The sequence below is a fragment of the Mus musculus genome, chromosome 6, assembly GCF_000001635.26.
Source record: "Mus musculus strain C57BL/6J chromosome 6, GRCm38.p6 C57BL/6J".
Classification (NCBI taxonomy): Eukaryota; Metazoa; Chordata; class Mammalia; order Rodentia; family Muridae; genus Mus; species Mus musculus.
The window spans coordinates 135,267,520-135,282,593 of NC_000072.6; the positions used below are offsets into that span (position 1 = coordinate 135,267,520).

The window sequence follows — 15,074 nt, forward strand, 5'->3', positions numbered from 1 at the left end:
AGGTCTTTGCTCCACTCCTCTAATTGAGGGAACGTCAACTTGGTACCCAGAACACACAAACCTCTCACTGATGTCTCTTTGTGTCTCTCTGTCCCTCTGTCTCTGTCCCTGTCTCCTGCTCCCTCTGTCTTTTGAGACAGGCTTTCACATAGTCCAGGGTAACCTTGAACTTGCTATGTAGGCCAGGATGTCTTTAAACTTGTAATGTCTGCACCCATCTCTCCAATGTGGGGGTGGTAGGTGGGTGTAGCCATGCATCAAACACTGGGGTTTGAACCCAGAGCTTTCTGCAGGTCAAGCAAGCACTTTACCAATTGAGCTATATCCACAACCTCCTTCTCTTCTTCTCTTCTCTTCTCTTCTCTTCTCTTCTCTTCTCTTCTCTTCTCTTCTCTTCTCTTCTCTTCTCTTCTCTTCTCTTCTCTTCTCTTCTCTTCTCTTCTCTTCTCTTCTCTTCTCTTCTCTCCTCTCCTCTCCTCTCCTCTCCTCTCCTCCCCTCCCCTCCCCTCCCCTCCCCTCCCCTCCCCTCCCCTCCCCTCCCCTCCCCTCCCCCCCCCTCCCCTCCCCTCCCCTCCCCTCCCCTCCCCCCTCCCCTCCCCTCCCCCTCCCCTCCCCTCCCCCCTCCCCTCCCCTCCCCCCTCCCCTCCCCTCCTCCCTCTTCCCCTTCTTTCTCTCCTCCCTCCCTCCTCCCTCTCTTTCTTTCTTTCTTTCTTTCTTTCTTTCTTTCTTTCTTTCTTTCTTTCTTTCTTTCTTTCTTTCTTTCTTTCTCCCCTTTTCCTTTTAATTGCCACCTCCTTATAAACTGGCATTTTAAATTGCTATTCTAGTCCCTAGTTGTGTGATGCATTTCCTACATTGAGGGAGGGGAAAGACAGATAAAGCAAAGAGTTGTTACACTGTAGTGTGTAAAGACAAGGATAGACAGTTTCTGATCTTTTCAAGTGGGGACATCAACCTGGGCTTCCCTGCCCTCTGCCCTGACCATTCACTTGTTCTGAACCCAGGTCTGGTCCCTTTCAAGTCCTCCAGGTCAAGGAGCAGTCTGTTTAGGTGACCCTGACACTCCCTGACACTGTCCACCCCACTTGCCCTGCTCTGGAAATCCAAGTCAAATAGAGAGCTTTCCTGTCTTTCCACACATGGCCTTTCATTCCCAGGCTGTTTCCACAGAAGGCAGGCAAGCAGGCAGGCAGGCAGCAGATAGAGGAAAGCAGAGCCAACATGGAGAAATGTGTTCAAGAACCACAGTAGCAATGATGCAGAAAGTGATAAGGAACCAAACGCCGTCGTTACTAATCAGTACAAGGATAACTACCGCAAACATCTTGTCGATGCAGATGCTAAGGTTACATGCTTGGAAATGCTCTGAAGTCTGCACAAGCTGCCCTGAGTGTTCTCAGCTCTTGGGGCCCTAACCAAGACATCTGCATAGGGAGGGAGTGTTAAGGATGGTGACAGTGTGCTAAAACCTTAAACCTTTTTTTTTTCCTTTTTTTAAATAACAGACTAGGCAGAGTCTGTTGGTCTTTGGAAAGCTCTGGGCTTTTCCTGAAGTCAGCTTCATTGTTGTATGAATTTTCCACCTTGGGATCAGCAGCCCTCAGTTTTCTTCTCAAAACAACTGATTAGGTCTTGGAGGGCTCCTCCTTTCCCTCTTCCTTCTCCCTCCTCCTTCTCCCCCCCTCCTTCCCCCTCCTCCTCTTCCCACCCCATATCCTTTTCTTCCTCTTCTTACCTTTTTACAAGTTTTATTTATTTATTTATCTATCTATCTATTTATTTATTTATTTAATGAGCATTGGTGTTTGAGCATGTCGGATTCCCTGGAGAACTGGAGTTGCAGACAGTTGTGAGCCACCGTGTGGTTGTTGGGAGTTGAACTCAGGACCTCTGGAAGAGCAGGCAGTGCTCTTAACTGCTGAGCCATCTCTCTAGCTCCAGCCCCTCTTCTTAGCTTTTTAGCCAGTCTCATGTAGCCTGGGATGTCCTTGAACTCTCTATGTAACGGAGGATGACCCTGAATCTGATCTTCTTGCTTTTACTTACTAAGTGCTAGGGTTATAGGCATGCACTGCTATGCTCAGCAGGTTTTTTTTTTTTTTTTTTTTTTTTTTTGTGAGATAGATCTCATGACATAGGCCAGGCTACTTTCAAATGTGCAATCCTCTTGTCTTAGCTTCCTAAATGTTGGGATTACACATATGGCCGCCATACCCGAGCATGGCAAGACTCTTTTTGAAGCAGCAAAAGCTGCACGGTCCATCAGTTGCTTCAGGCGGAAGCCTCACCTCTCCCCTCCAGACTGCAGGTGTCCTTGTGGGAGGATAATCACACCCACAGTCTGTCATTAATCCCTTTCAGGCTGCCCGGGCCTTTCATCCTGGAGCATGCCAAGACCCTAGAATAAAAGAAGCAAGAACTGTCATTAAAAAGCTAACATTTGCGTGGCCAGTACAGCAAGTCTCCAGATAGAGCCCATTACCAAACACATTTGAAGCTTTCAAGTTCTTATAAGAGGCTGGCTTATTCCAACGTCTGCAAATATCCGTGGCCAGAAGAGCTGACCCCTTCTGCCTTGTTTCCTTCCTGGTAAACGGGAGATAGAAGCTTGGTCTGAGCATTTTCTCCAACTCTGTCTCCTCAAGTGGGGGAAGCAAGGTAAAAACCAAACAAGAAAATGAAACATAGCGGTGGGCATTGGGAGCTGGGCAGACGGTTCAGGTGTGTGTGTGTGTGTGTGTGTGTGTGTGTGTGAAGTGCTGGTCGCACAAGCTTGATCTTCCTAGTTTGATCCTTAGAAGCCACATGAAATGCCAGGCACAGTGGTGTGTACATGTAACCGTAGTGCCGGGGAATGAGGCAGGCAGAGCGGCTAACCCAGCCTAATAGGTGCGCTACCAGCCAAAGAACGCCTGTCTCAAAATAAGGATGACAGTACTTGAGTAATAATGCTGCAGGCTGCCCTCTGGCCTCTAGGTGAGTGCTCAAGTGTATGCACACACAAATGCATGCATGCACACCTGCAACTCATGCACACCCCCATACATGGATATGTTGCTCGCGCGCGCGCGCGCACACACACACACACACACACACACCACACCACTTATTATCACCATCCTTTGCAACAAAAATACCCCAGGACCAAAGAGGAAGGGAGCTATAGTACTGAATTCTTACGACGGGCATCGCTGATGAGAGGGAAAGGGGCCTTTCGCCTTGGCATCTCAGAACTATTTGGACTCAACCTGCATGATATCTGCCATCAGCATAATTGTGCTTAATTTTTGGAGATGGAATTTGCACTTCACCAAGCTGAGAGTTGCACATCTTGGGCATAAACAGCAGCCACAATAAAGTATTGCAGTGAAAAGATCACTGTTGTTTCTGATTTTCTTTTAAAAAAATAAGCCATCAATGTTCACTAATAAAGGATGTTTGAAATATTGCCTCTGGTTCCAGTTCTGGGTGGGCTGGTGGACCTGGCCAACCATACTGGAGTGACCATATAGTCGGTCCTTTGGAGGTGGCCACACACATAGCTAGCAATAGTGGAAGTCACATGCCCCAGCATGCAATGGCTTTTAAATCCCCCATGGGCTACTGAGAGGGAGAGAAGAATCTCGTTTCCTGACCACCTTGTGTGCCATCTGCCTGGAGACGAGAGGAACCCGCTGGAAAGACCAGGACCTGCTAACGAAGGCAGAACTCTTCACAGGACGAGTGTTTTAAAAGCAATTAGTCCCCATCTTCCAGTGAGTGTCCCGTGTGTCTGCTGCCTGCAATGACGGACCTCCGCTCTCTACAGCTTACACCTGGCTCTGCTCTGACCCTTCATTTATGGTTGAGCTGGGAAGAGAGGAGATAGTTAACATTTGGCGGCTGCTTTCAGGAACAGGTACACGTGTGAAATCACCTCATTTTGTCTCACCAGTTTTGATGTTACCTGGGAGGTCAGAGGGCAGGGTGGTTCTGTGATCCTCCTCTGACACATTCGAGTCTAACACTGACGTACTTCCACGTGGGCCACTTCTGTGGTGTAAACATTTATTTACAGGTTTGAAAAAAAAAGACTCATATTTTGCCTTGTGGAAGAAATATCACCTCCGCAGTGACAGCAGAACATGGCTCAGAACTGACGCCTCAGCAGCTGACACCCTGACCTTTGCCATCATCTGACAGAGAGTTTTTCATCCTTAGTTTACCCCGAGTCTGAGGATCGTAGCCTGACTACAAGCTCAGGCCAAGGCACTGCCCTTCATCCCACACAACAATTATCTTAGAGGAAATAAATAGCTTCCTAAATAATACAACATCCATTTGTAACACCAGCCTTATTTGGGCTCCCATGACTTTGTTTTTGCTCGTTAGATGTATTGCTTGTTGACTGTAATAGCTTAGGTCTTATGACTCCATTAACATCTTTTTGAAATAGATAACATGTTTTGTGGCTCAGAGATCCCGAAAACAGGGAGATGATGTGGCTTCTGGGCCTTGACCTAACTGTTCCTGTGGGAGGCCAGATGGCCTGCTCCTCATGATGAACTGGAGGGAAGAAATAACATGAATGTCTGCAGTTCATTTTGCATATATTAATACTTAAGTTTGTGTTTCATAATACACTCAAGGCAGTTGTCCTATGAGCACATTTACTGCTCAGGCAGCCTCCGATAAATTCAGTGGGCTTGCCTTTCTGCAGGCAGCTCTTACCAGCCCGCCCTCTCTCTAGCCTGCCCTCTTCAAAGCAGCGGTAAAACTGATTTGAAGCAAGCCACATTCTTCCCTACTGACTTTTCGTGAAGCCTCCCCGGTAATAGTTATGCAGAACAATGACAAGCGAGATACAATTCACCAGACACAGTCAACTAACAAAGATTTGTGGGATCTTTTGTGGTCTGCTCAGGAGCTAAGTATAGATACCTGATCCAGAAGAGGTGGGGGAGGTGACCCTTGTCCTCACACACACACACACGAACAATCAGATCATAGAGCTAAAGATAACACCCAAGAAGGAAGGATTATTAAATGGTGTCGATGTATATAAATTATGTGCCTGGTCTCTTCCCAGAATATTTGAAAATGTTTTCCTATAGATTAAGAGATGGTTCAAAAGTGCTTGCCATGCAAGAATAATAACCTAATAACCCGTGTCTGAATCTTCAGAACCCACAAGAAACCAGACATAGTAGCCCACGTGTGTAATTCCGGCAGCCCTGTGGAGAGCTGGGAGGCAGAGACAGGAGAATTCTTAGAAACTGATTGGACAACTGTAGACCATGGGAAAACAACAAAAAGAGCATTGTCTCCAATAAGGTAGAAGGCAGAGATAGACACCTCAGGTTCTCTTGATCTCTACATATTCACTGTGGGATATGTATACCCCACTAACATTCACAATAATCAGTGTACACACACACATGCACACACACACACACACACACACACACACTCACACACACAGACACACACAGAGGGAGAGAAAGACAGAGAGAGAGAGAGACAGAGACAGAGACAAAGAGACAGAGATGAGGGCCTTGACTTTGAGGAGCTAGAAAGCTTGTATTAATAATAATAATTATTTATAACAATATAAGTGCATTGGTATTTGTAGTGAGCATGACAATCCCTCTGAGAAAGATGTGGGAGGAAGAAGTAAATTTTGTATGTGTGTGTAAATCGTACAGTACATCAGTTAACACCTGCACAGGAAATGGGTTTGAGCAGAGAAAAGAAACCTTTGCCCGAGGGAGCCCAACCCTTTCATAGTGGGCAGAAGGCAAGCTTGACTCACATTCCAAAGGAAAGCATTGGCTTTCTCTTCCAAGGTTGTTCACCAGTCAGATGTCTGCAGAAAGAGTCCCCGAACCATGTTAAAAACCACGAGAGACTCACAGAGACACATCTCCCCGAAACATCTCTACGGTTCCCATCTCAGAAGCAGCTGGACTTTGATTAGAACCAACGTGGATCAGATTGTTAGCAATCTTTAATTGTGGCCCTTTATCCCAGGCTCCCAGACTCAAATCTGTTACAGTTCTGGGACCCAAGAGTTGTTGTTGTTGTTGTTGATGACCTGGCTCACCTGGGCATCCCCACACTGACGTTAATGCTCTGTCCCCTCTCTACGGGGACAAGCTCTAATCTTGGTTTCTACTGTGACATCCTTTGTCACACTCTCAGGATGAAGGGCCTGCCTTGGTCTTTGGCCCCTTCCTACAGTTCCAATAAATCAGCTGCCAATTTTCATCTCACTGGTGACCAGCATGGCGGCTGGACTCTTGTGTCTCCAGTTCCAGGTGTACCACTGTACCTGGCCACTTGTCACACATGCAGCAATCCCGTGGTGCTCACTTGCCCACCATGACCTTTATCCCACCCCTCCTTCTGCTGTCCTGTGACTTCTCCACAGGGCCAGGTGAACTCCAGACTTCCTTTCCCATCACACATGCTCACACATACTCATTCCCTCATACATTGTGCTTCTCGCTGGGTCATTGTCCCAGTCTGGTTGGACAGCTATCACAGGAAGTTGTGGACAGAAGTTTTCCTTCCTGTAGTTCTGGGGACAGGGTACTGAGAACTTGTTTTCTTTTCATAGATGTTCGCCTTCTTCCTCTGTCCTCAGTAAATAGTAGTATGGACACGATGTGGGTTCCTGTGTGTAGACATTAGCATTGATGTGGGCACTCTCCTTTCTAACACCGTCATATTGTGGGTAAGGGTTTCAATATATAAATTTGGATCGGGTACCAGCATTCATTCGGTCAGTAGCAGTTATTGTCCACTTGGGTTACTCCAGCTCATCACAGTGAGGGAGAGAGGTGATGGCTGGAAGGTCAAGGGAAGCAATATAAACAAAGTACTACAGTGAAATGTGGGCACTCCCAAAATCCAGAAACCAGTCTGATAAACTGATCTCCCTGCCCATTCTGTAAGGAGAAGGGTGGGATGAATAAACTTTGCATGACTTATTGAGGACGCCAAGAAAACTCAGGTTAGCCCAAGGACTTCATGGGAGTCTTGATGGCTGGAGAGAGTCCAGGACCTGGGTTTGAATCCTGGTTCTGCAGCTCATGGTAAGGTGTGACCATGGAACTTAGGTTCCATACTTCAGGGTTGCTCATCCAGAACACTGTGGTGATTATACTGACCTTGTGGGTTGCTGATACACCATCTTGTTTAGTGGCCTCAAATTTCACCCTCATGTGCCAGGCATACCAGCAGCTCATAGATGGGATAGATGTTGGGGTGGATGAACTCAGGGGTCTGCATCTGGACCTGAGTGGTAGCTTGAGTTGGTTAACTTGCCACCTGCCAGCTCTCCTGACTCCTGTCACCACAAGGGTGAGCTCTCCAGCACTGCCCTAGCCAGTTCATTCAACGCTATAGCCAGCCAGGAGTCAGGGTGGGGGTGGGGGCAGCTCCCAGGTCTCAGGCCCACAGGCCCACTCACCTGCACTTACCCCAGCATCGCCAGCTGCACTGTGCAGTCCAGGCAAGGTGCAGGATCAGCTCTTCTGAGTGATGGAACCAGTGAGGGCAGGGACAGCTGTCTGTATCATGATCCCGGGCCAGCTCTCTTTATCTGCTGCCTCTGTGTGTGTGTGTTCCGGAGTACAATGTCTACTTCAATCCTAAGGACTGAACTCAGGACAATAATAATAAACCTTATTATTTTAGACACAAAAGAGAGAGAGAGAGAGAGAGAGCAAATACAAACTAAACAAAACAATCCCCTACCTCCACCCCACCCCCCAACTATGGAGTGGTTTGCAAAATGACTCCCTGCCCATTCTTTCCAGTCTTGCCAGACTCCTACTCACAGAACCCCTGCCCCTTAACAAACAGTGCTTGACAGAGCACAGATCAGAAAGCTGGTTGGTGATGGCTGCCAGCACCCAGCAACCTCCCCAGGGACACAGACCACGTGTGGAATTCTGAAGCATCCAGATGGCAGACATGGACCTGTGATATGGGCAGCCCGCCTGCTGCCTCCAGCAGCTTCCAGCGGCCTCCAGCAGCCTCCAGCAGCCCCCCACTCTGCTACCCTTTCACATTGTTGCTTCCAGTTTCTGCTTGTCCTTGGGTCTCAGTTTACCACGCTCAGAGACTCGCCAGATGCTCTATTGAGGCAGGCTGACCTGTCACATGCATCTGTAATGTTGGATGCTTCTCCTTCATCATGGTCCTTCGGCTCCTTTACCCATCTCCCACTAGGTCATCTCTAAGCAGCGGGTAGTCTACCTTATTCGCTAAGATGATGCTCAGAGTCTGGTAGAGGGTAGCTACTCATCAGTGCTGGTTAAATGACCAACAAGGTAGCTAAACGCAATAGTTGGACCAGGATTTGGGAGCCACGTCTTGGCATATTAAAAAGTTAGGGGAGGAAGCACTGGAGAGACAGCTGTGATTAAGAGCACAGGCTGCTCTTTCAGAGGACTTGGGTTTGATTTCCAGTATCCATGTGGTGGCTCACAGCTGTCCATCCCTCCAGTTCCAGCTGCCCCCTTATGGTCTCTGGGCCTCAGACACAGCTGTGGTGCAAGACATACATACAGGCAAAATACCCACTAAAAAATCTTAAAACGAAATAAAAAACCTAGCCAGGTTGTGGTGATGCATGCCTTTAATCACAGCACTTGGGAGGCAGAAGCAGGCAGATCTCTGTGAGTTCAAGGTCAGCCTGGTCTACAGAGTGAGTTTCAGAATAGCCAGAGCTACACAGAGAAATCTTGTCTCAAAACAACAACAACAACAACAACAACAAAAACAAAAAACAAACAAAAACCCCTCAGACAAACAAACAAACAAACAAACAAAATCCAAAAAGCAAAACAAAAAACCAACCCTATCCCTAGAAATACAAAGGCAGCTTGCTCAAGTGACGATGCTGACCCCCCACATATACACGCTCATGCACACACTTGCATGTGTGCTTGAAGGTACATATACCTACTGACAGGTATATACACCACACACCACATGATCCTCAAGTAACTAAAGGGTAAGACAATGAATGGTCTCACAATAAAGGAGAGTTTGTCCCAAGACAGGCAATTAGAAAATTGCTCTGTGTGTGTTGTGCTAGACATATGACATGCCTGACCGAGAAGGCATGCTTCATTCCTCGACTTTTGGAATCCCATCTTTCATTAACACTTCATCAGGGACTTACTTAGACCAAGGACGGGCATTTCCAAACTGCTATCCTAAAAGTAACAGCCATCAATTAAGTGTAGCAATTGTCATTGCTCCACTATGCTGAGGAAGGAGATTTCTAAGTCCCAAAGGTTTCCATGACAAATTTACCAAATATGCATTTATATTTTATTGCTTCTTGGCTCAATTTTTATCCTCAGTTCCACTTTTTTCTTTTAAACTGAAAAGTTCTCCCTCATTGTGGCAGTTTATTTAGCAGACAGGGTGGCACGTGATATCTAAGACAGGAAGATGTCAACGCCTAGAGACAAAGGTCATTTCTTTGGAAAGTGTCATTTGACCAAAGTGGAGCATGACCCTTGGTAGTGTGGCTGAAATCCCCCCTGTAGATGGATGCCCCTGTAGATTTACGTGCATGACCCTGCTTAGGGAGGTGGTGTGAAGAAGGAGAGACAGCTGTGTACAGAAGTCCTGCCTTGACTCCCAGCTGAACCATGGATACACTCTATCACCAAGCCACAGGCCTAGGTGGGTCTGACTTTGTTACACAAAACCACATGCTTCCAGTTGACACAAAGGGGACAGAGCTGGGGTTACAGTGCAGAGAGTCCCTTGAGGGTGTGGAGTCACGGGATGGACTTTGCTGTTGGACAGGGTTGCGGCTGCCCCACTGTACCTGTGACTTTGAGCAGTTTGTAAATCTCAGTTTTGCTAACGTAAGGGCGATGGCAACAATGTTGTCTACTTCATAAAGCCATTCTGCAAGAGCCAGGGTATCTCTGGGTGGGGGTTGTACGTTTACAATTTGCCTGTGTCAACCTTGGCTTTGTGAGGAACGCATCTATAATTAGTAATACATCCCTCCTGTATTAGGTTTTCTTAGCGATAGCCATCCTGGTGGATGAGACGGAACCTCAATGGGTTACATAGCTTGCTTTCTTTAGAAAAGAAAAGCATCGTAGGTCAAAGGACACTCACAGGAGCTCGTTCTCTCATTTCACCGCGTGGATTCTGGGAGAGGAACTCAGGTTGGCAGGATTGGTGGACAGTACCTACTAGCAGGATTGGTAGCCAGTGCGGGTTAGCAGGATTGGTGGCGAGTGCAGGTTAGGAGGATTCATGGGCAAATGCCTTTCCTGCCGAGCCCTCTACCAGCTTCACCTTTTCTTTCCTTTGCTGCCTTCAGTTTTTTAAAAATCACATTAGTAAGAAAACAGCTAATACTTTGTATCTGCCATTATAGTATCATAGTAAAGAATTTCCTACTGAAATCCTCTGTAATTCCCTATGCACCCCTCCTCCACCCCTAACTCCAGATCTTCTGACTGTCTTTACAAGTTTTGTCTTTTTCAAAATGTCACACAGTTGGAATCACACAATCTGTGGGTTTTTTTTTTTCTTTTGAACTGGCTTCTCTTACTTAGTCATATGTATTTAATATTTAACATATCTTCTTATGGCTAAAGAACTCCTTATAGTGCTGAATAGTATCCCACTGTCTGGATATAGCATAGTCTGTCCACTAATCTGGGGTGTGGGGAGGTTGAGGACATCTTGGTTGCTTCCGGGTTGTGACAAATTATGAATAAGGCTGTTAGAGCACTTGTGTGCATGGTTTCCTGTAGACCAGCGGGTCTCAAACCTTCACAATGCTTCAGCCCTTTAATATAGTTCCTCATGTTATGGTAACTCCCTCCAGCCATAGAATTATTTTCGTTGTTACTTTGTAACTGTGATTTTGCTGTCGTTGTGAATTGTAATATAACTGACATACAGCTACATATGGGGTCGCGACCCACAGGTTGAGAACCACTGTGGTAGATCCAGTTTAAGCTTATATGAGTAAATACCAATAAATCCAGCTTCTGTGTCCTTTGGAAAAAGTGTGTTGGGTTCTGTGAGAAAGCACCAGACTATCTTTAATGTACCTGGTCTATTTTGCATCCACACCAATAGTGGACGCATGAATTCTTTCTGTCCACACCCTTGTCAGCACTTGATATTGACACCATTTGCAGGGTGTGCTAAGATGTGTGCAGGGATGTTCCAGTTCAGGTTGCCACAATTCCCCAATGACACGTGATGTAGAGTATCTTTTAAAATTCTTGCCATCTCTGATCTTCTGCATCATATCAGCTCTGATATCATTTGTCTTCAATTTTTTTATTCTGCTCTTTGTATTTCTCTTTGAGACAAGGCCTTTTGTAGCCCAGGCTGGCCTCAAACTCACTATGTAGCTGAGGCTGACCTGGAGCTTCTCGTTCTCCCTCCTGAGTGCAGGGATTATAGGCGTTTTCATCGTACCGGCTTAGATTGTTTTCTAATTGTTGAGTTTTAAAGGTTCTTTGTATGTGGTGGACAGCAGTCCATTCAAATATATCTTTTGCAAATATCCCTGACCAGCCTGGGGCCTCGCCTTCTCTTAAGTACTTATTTTTAAGGACCAATTCAGAGGTGATCTTTCTGTGGCACTCAGGCATCCTCTTCTCTCTCTTACTTCACTCCTGTTGACTTTGTTCTGTTATTCTGCCTTACACAAATATTTATTATACTGTAAATATTCATCTACTAGACAGTGAGATTCTTCAGAACAGGGTCATGCTTTCTATTCTTCCATTCCCAGAGCTTGGCACAGTATCTGACAGTAGTTGTGTGCCCAATACACTTGCTCTGAATGAACAAAACGTGAGAAAATGAGGAGGTCAGTCAGACCTGGTTCCCTGGAAAGCTTGAAGGGAGTCTTCCCTTAGTGGAGGCAGCGGGAGCTTGCCCTGTGAATAACAGCCTCCTCTTCTTGGTTACTGTGCCTAGATACAGGCAGTTTTTTGGCCTGACTTCAGCCGTTCCTGCCGGGTGTCAGGGCAACAGGACTCATGTTCTCATGCTCTCCAGGGGCAGAAGCACTTTCATCAGATATATGCAATCTTTTAAAGTCTGTATGAACGCACTCAGCTCTTTTTGCACCTCTCTCCCTTCTGTCCAGTCAGTCAGAGAATCTTCACTCTGTGGCACTGTTTACCGCTCCATCTGCCTCCAAGGTCATATGGCTTTCCTGAAAGGAATTATTCACCCATGGACACACCCAGGCTAGGTGAGGTAAGGCCTCTAAGATTTTGTCATAGGTTAGGATCTTGCAAACTTACTCTTCCTCCACCTCTGTCACCCTTCTGTCTGTCATCCCCACCACCCTTGCATTTGGGTTGCAATGTTTCTGCAAAAATCTCCCCTCACTGACCCCAGTGACATTTACCTCAGAATACACTCTGTTATGTTTAAGATGACTTGGCTTTCAACGGGGCTTCTATTGAGGCCGGACTCTGCATCCAGCGTTGGGCTGAGCCCTGGGGGAAGGCAGTCGGGAGAAGAAAGACTGTTCTCACCTGATTTACAGGCTTGTGGCCATTTGATTTGCAGAGTGCTGAGGCGTTCACAGGAAAAGTCGGGGAGGAGATCATAAAAGAGCAGCAGCTGCTGCTCTGCCCGCAAGGCGCAACTTTTGATGTGAGGCAAGAAACCGTGGACGATTGGCTGAATTTTAATTGTTCACAAGACATTTTAGAGATATCTAAGCAATCACCATTCTTGGTGTCTTGGGTCAGTTTAGACAATTTAAACTCACCAGAGTGCCTCACACCTGTGGTAAGAAGTCCAAATAATGCAAATGTTCACTGAGTAGCATAGAAGTAACTTTCTTCTCTCTCCCTGCAATTATACTCTGTTTGCCTGTCCTTCTTCTGCCTCCTCCTCCTCCTCTTCCTCTTCTTTTTGACACTCCATTCTGTAGCCCTGGCCAGTTTGGAATTTGCTGTGTGTGCAGACCAGACTGGCTTTGAACTCCTCCTGTTCCTGCCTTCCAAATGCTGGTATTAGATGCATGCACCACCACAGTTACTCCAATTTTTTTTCATACAAAGTCTTGCTATATAGCCAAAACTGGCTTTGAGCTCACTATGGATGTAACTTTGAACTTGTGCTTTGGGCTTTGAACTTGTGACAATTCCCCTGCCTCAGCCTCTCCAGTGCTGTCATTAGAGGCCATGTCCAGTGATTTTCTTTCTTGAGATGAGTTCATTGGCTGACTGTGTATGTTTGGGGACTTTTTTTCCCTGTACGTTTGCATCCACTCCTAAGTCTGGTATTAGTTTTTATGGAAATTTGCATGCAATCCACCTCATTCTGAAATGTTCATTTTTCAAAGAATCACTGACTTTGCTGGTCATTCATATCAGTATGAGCTCTGCCTTCCAACAGCTGGATGGAGTCTAGATGCCTGAGCGCGCTTTATAATGCATATTATCACACATATAATGCACACACATTTTAGTACATCGTCATTTATGGCTGCCTCCTTTGGACTGTCTGCCTTCTTTCCCTTTTCCCTCTTCTCCTCTGTGTAGTTGTATGTGTGTGTGTGTGCGCGCGCGTGTATGTGCATATGTATGTACATGCTCACACCACTGCACTTGCATGAAGGGAAGAGAACAATGTTCTGGTTTAGCTTGCCCTTCCATCTTTCTGTGGGTTCCAGGGATCTAACTTTCTCCACTGAGCCATCATCCTGCTAACCCCTCCACCTTAATTTTTAGCCCAGGAACACATAAACTGGCTAATTAGCCAATGAGCTCCTGGCATCCTCTTGTTTCTGCAGTCTCAAGGCTGGGATTTCAGGCAAGTGTCTCCACACCTGACTTTCTTTTTTTTTTTTTTTTCTTTCCATTTTTTATTAGGTATTTAGCTCATTTACATTTCCAATGCTATACCTAAAGTCCCCCATACCCACCCACCCCCACTCCCCTACCCGCCCACTCCCCCTTTTTGGCCCTGGCGTTCCCCTGTTCTGGGGCATATAAAGTTTGTGTGTCCAATGGGCCTCTCTTTCCAGTGATGGCCGACTAGGCCATCTTTTGATACATATGCAGCTAGAGTCAAGAGCTCCGGGGTACTGGTTAGTTCATAATGTTGATCCACCTATAGGGTTGCAGATCCCTTTAGCTCCTTGGGTACTTTCTCTAGCTCCTCCATTGGGAGCCCTGTGATCCATCCATTAGCTGACTGTGGGCATCCACATCTGTGTTTGCTAGGCCCCGGCATAGTCTCACAAGAGACAGCTACATCTGGGTCCTTTCGATAAAATCTTGCTAGTGTATGCAATGGTGTCAGCGTTTGGATGCTGATTATGGGGTGGATCCCTGGATAAGGCAGTCTCTACATGGTCCACCCTTTAATCTCAGCTCCAAACTTTGTCTCTGTAACTCCTTCCAAGGGTGTTTTGTTCCCACTTCTAAGGAGGGGCATAGTGTCCACACTTCAGTCTTCATTTTTCTTGAGTTTCATGTGTTTAGGAAATTGTATCTTATATCTTGGGTATCCTAGGTTTTGGGCTAATATCCACTTATCAGTGAGTACATATTGTGTGAGTTCCTTTGTGAATGTGTTACCTCACTCAGTATGATGCCCTCCAGGTCCATCCATTTGGCTAGGAATTTCATAAATTCATTCTTTTTAATAGCTGAGTAGTACTCCATTGTGTAGATGTACCACATTTTCTGTATCCATTCCTCTGTTGAGGGGCATCTGGGTTCTTTCCAGCTTCTGGCTATTATAAATAATGCTGCTATGAACATAGTGGAGCATGTGTCCTTCTTACCAATTGGGGCATCTTCTGGATATATGCCCAGGAGAGGTATTGCTGGATCCTCCGGTAGTACTATGTCCAATTTTCTGAGGAACCGCCAGACGGATTTCCAGAGTGGTTGTACAAGCCTGCAATCCCACCAACAATGGAGGAGTGTTCCTCTTTCTCCACATCCTCGCCAGCATCTGCTGTCACCTGAATTTTTGATCTTAGACATTCTGACTGGTGTGAGGTGGAATCTTAGGGTTGTTTTGATTTGCATTTCCCTGATGATTAAGGA

The 15,074-nt window shown here is 46.3% G+C and overlaps 1 long non-coding RNA gene across 1 annotated transcript in view; it reads left to right on the top strand.

Annotated features, from left to right (window-relative positions):
• Positions 1-12,032: 12,032 nt before the first annotated feature.
• The window catches only part of Gm36640, a 34,448-nt gene continuing 31,406 nt past the window's right edge, over positions 12,033-15,074 (top strand). Inside the window, exon 1 of the long non-coding RNA XR_378071.3 lies at positions 12,033-12,255. This is a non-coding gene — a long non-coding RNA (predicted gene, 36640). The remainder of the gene's footprint in view (positions 12,256-15,074) is intronic.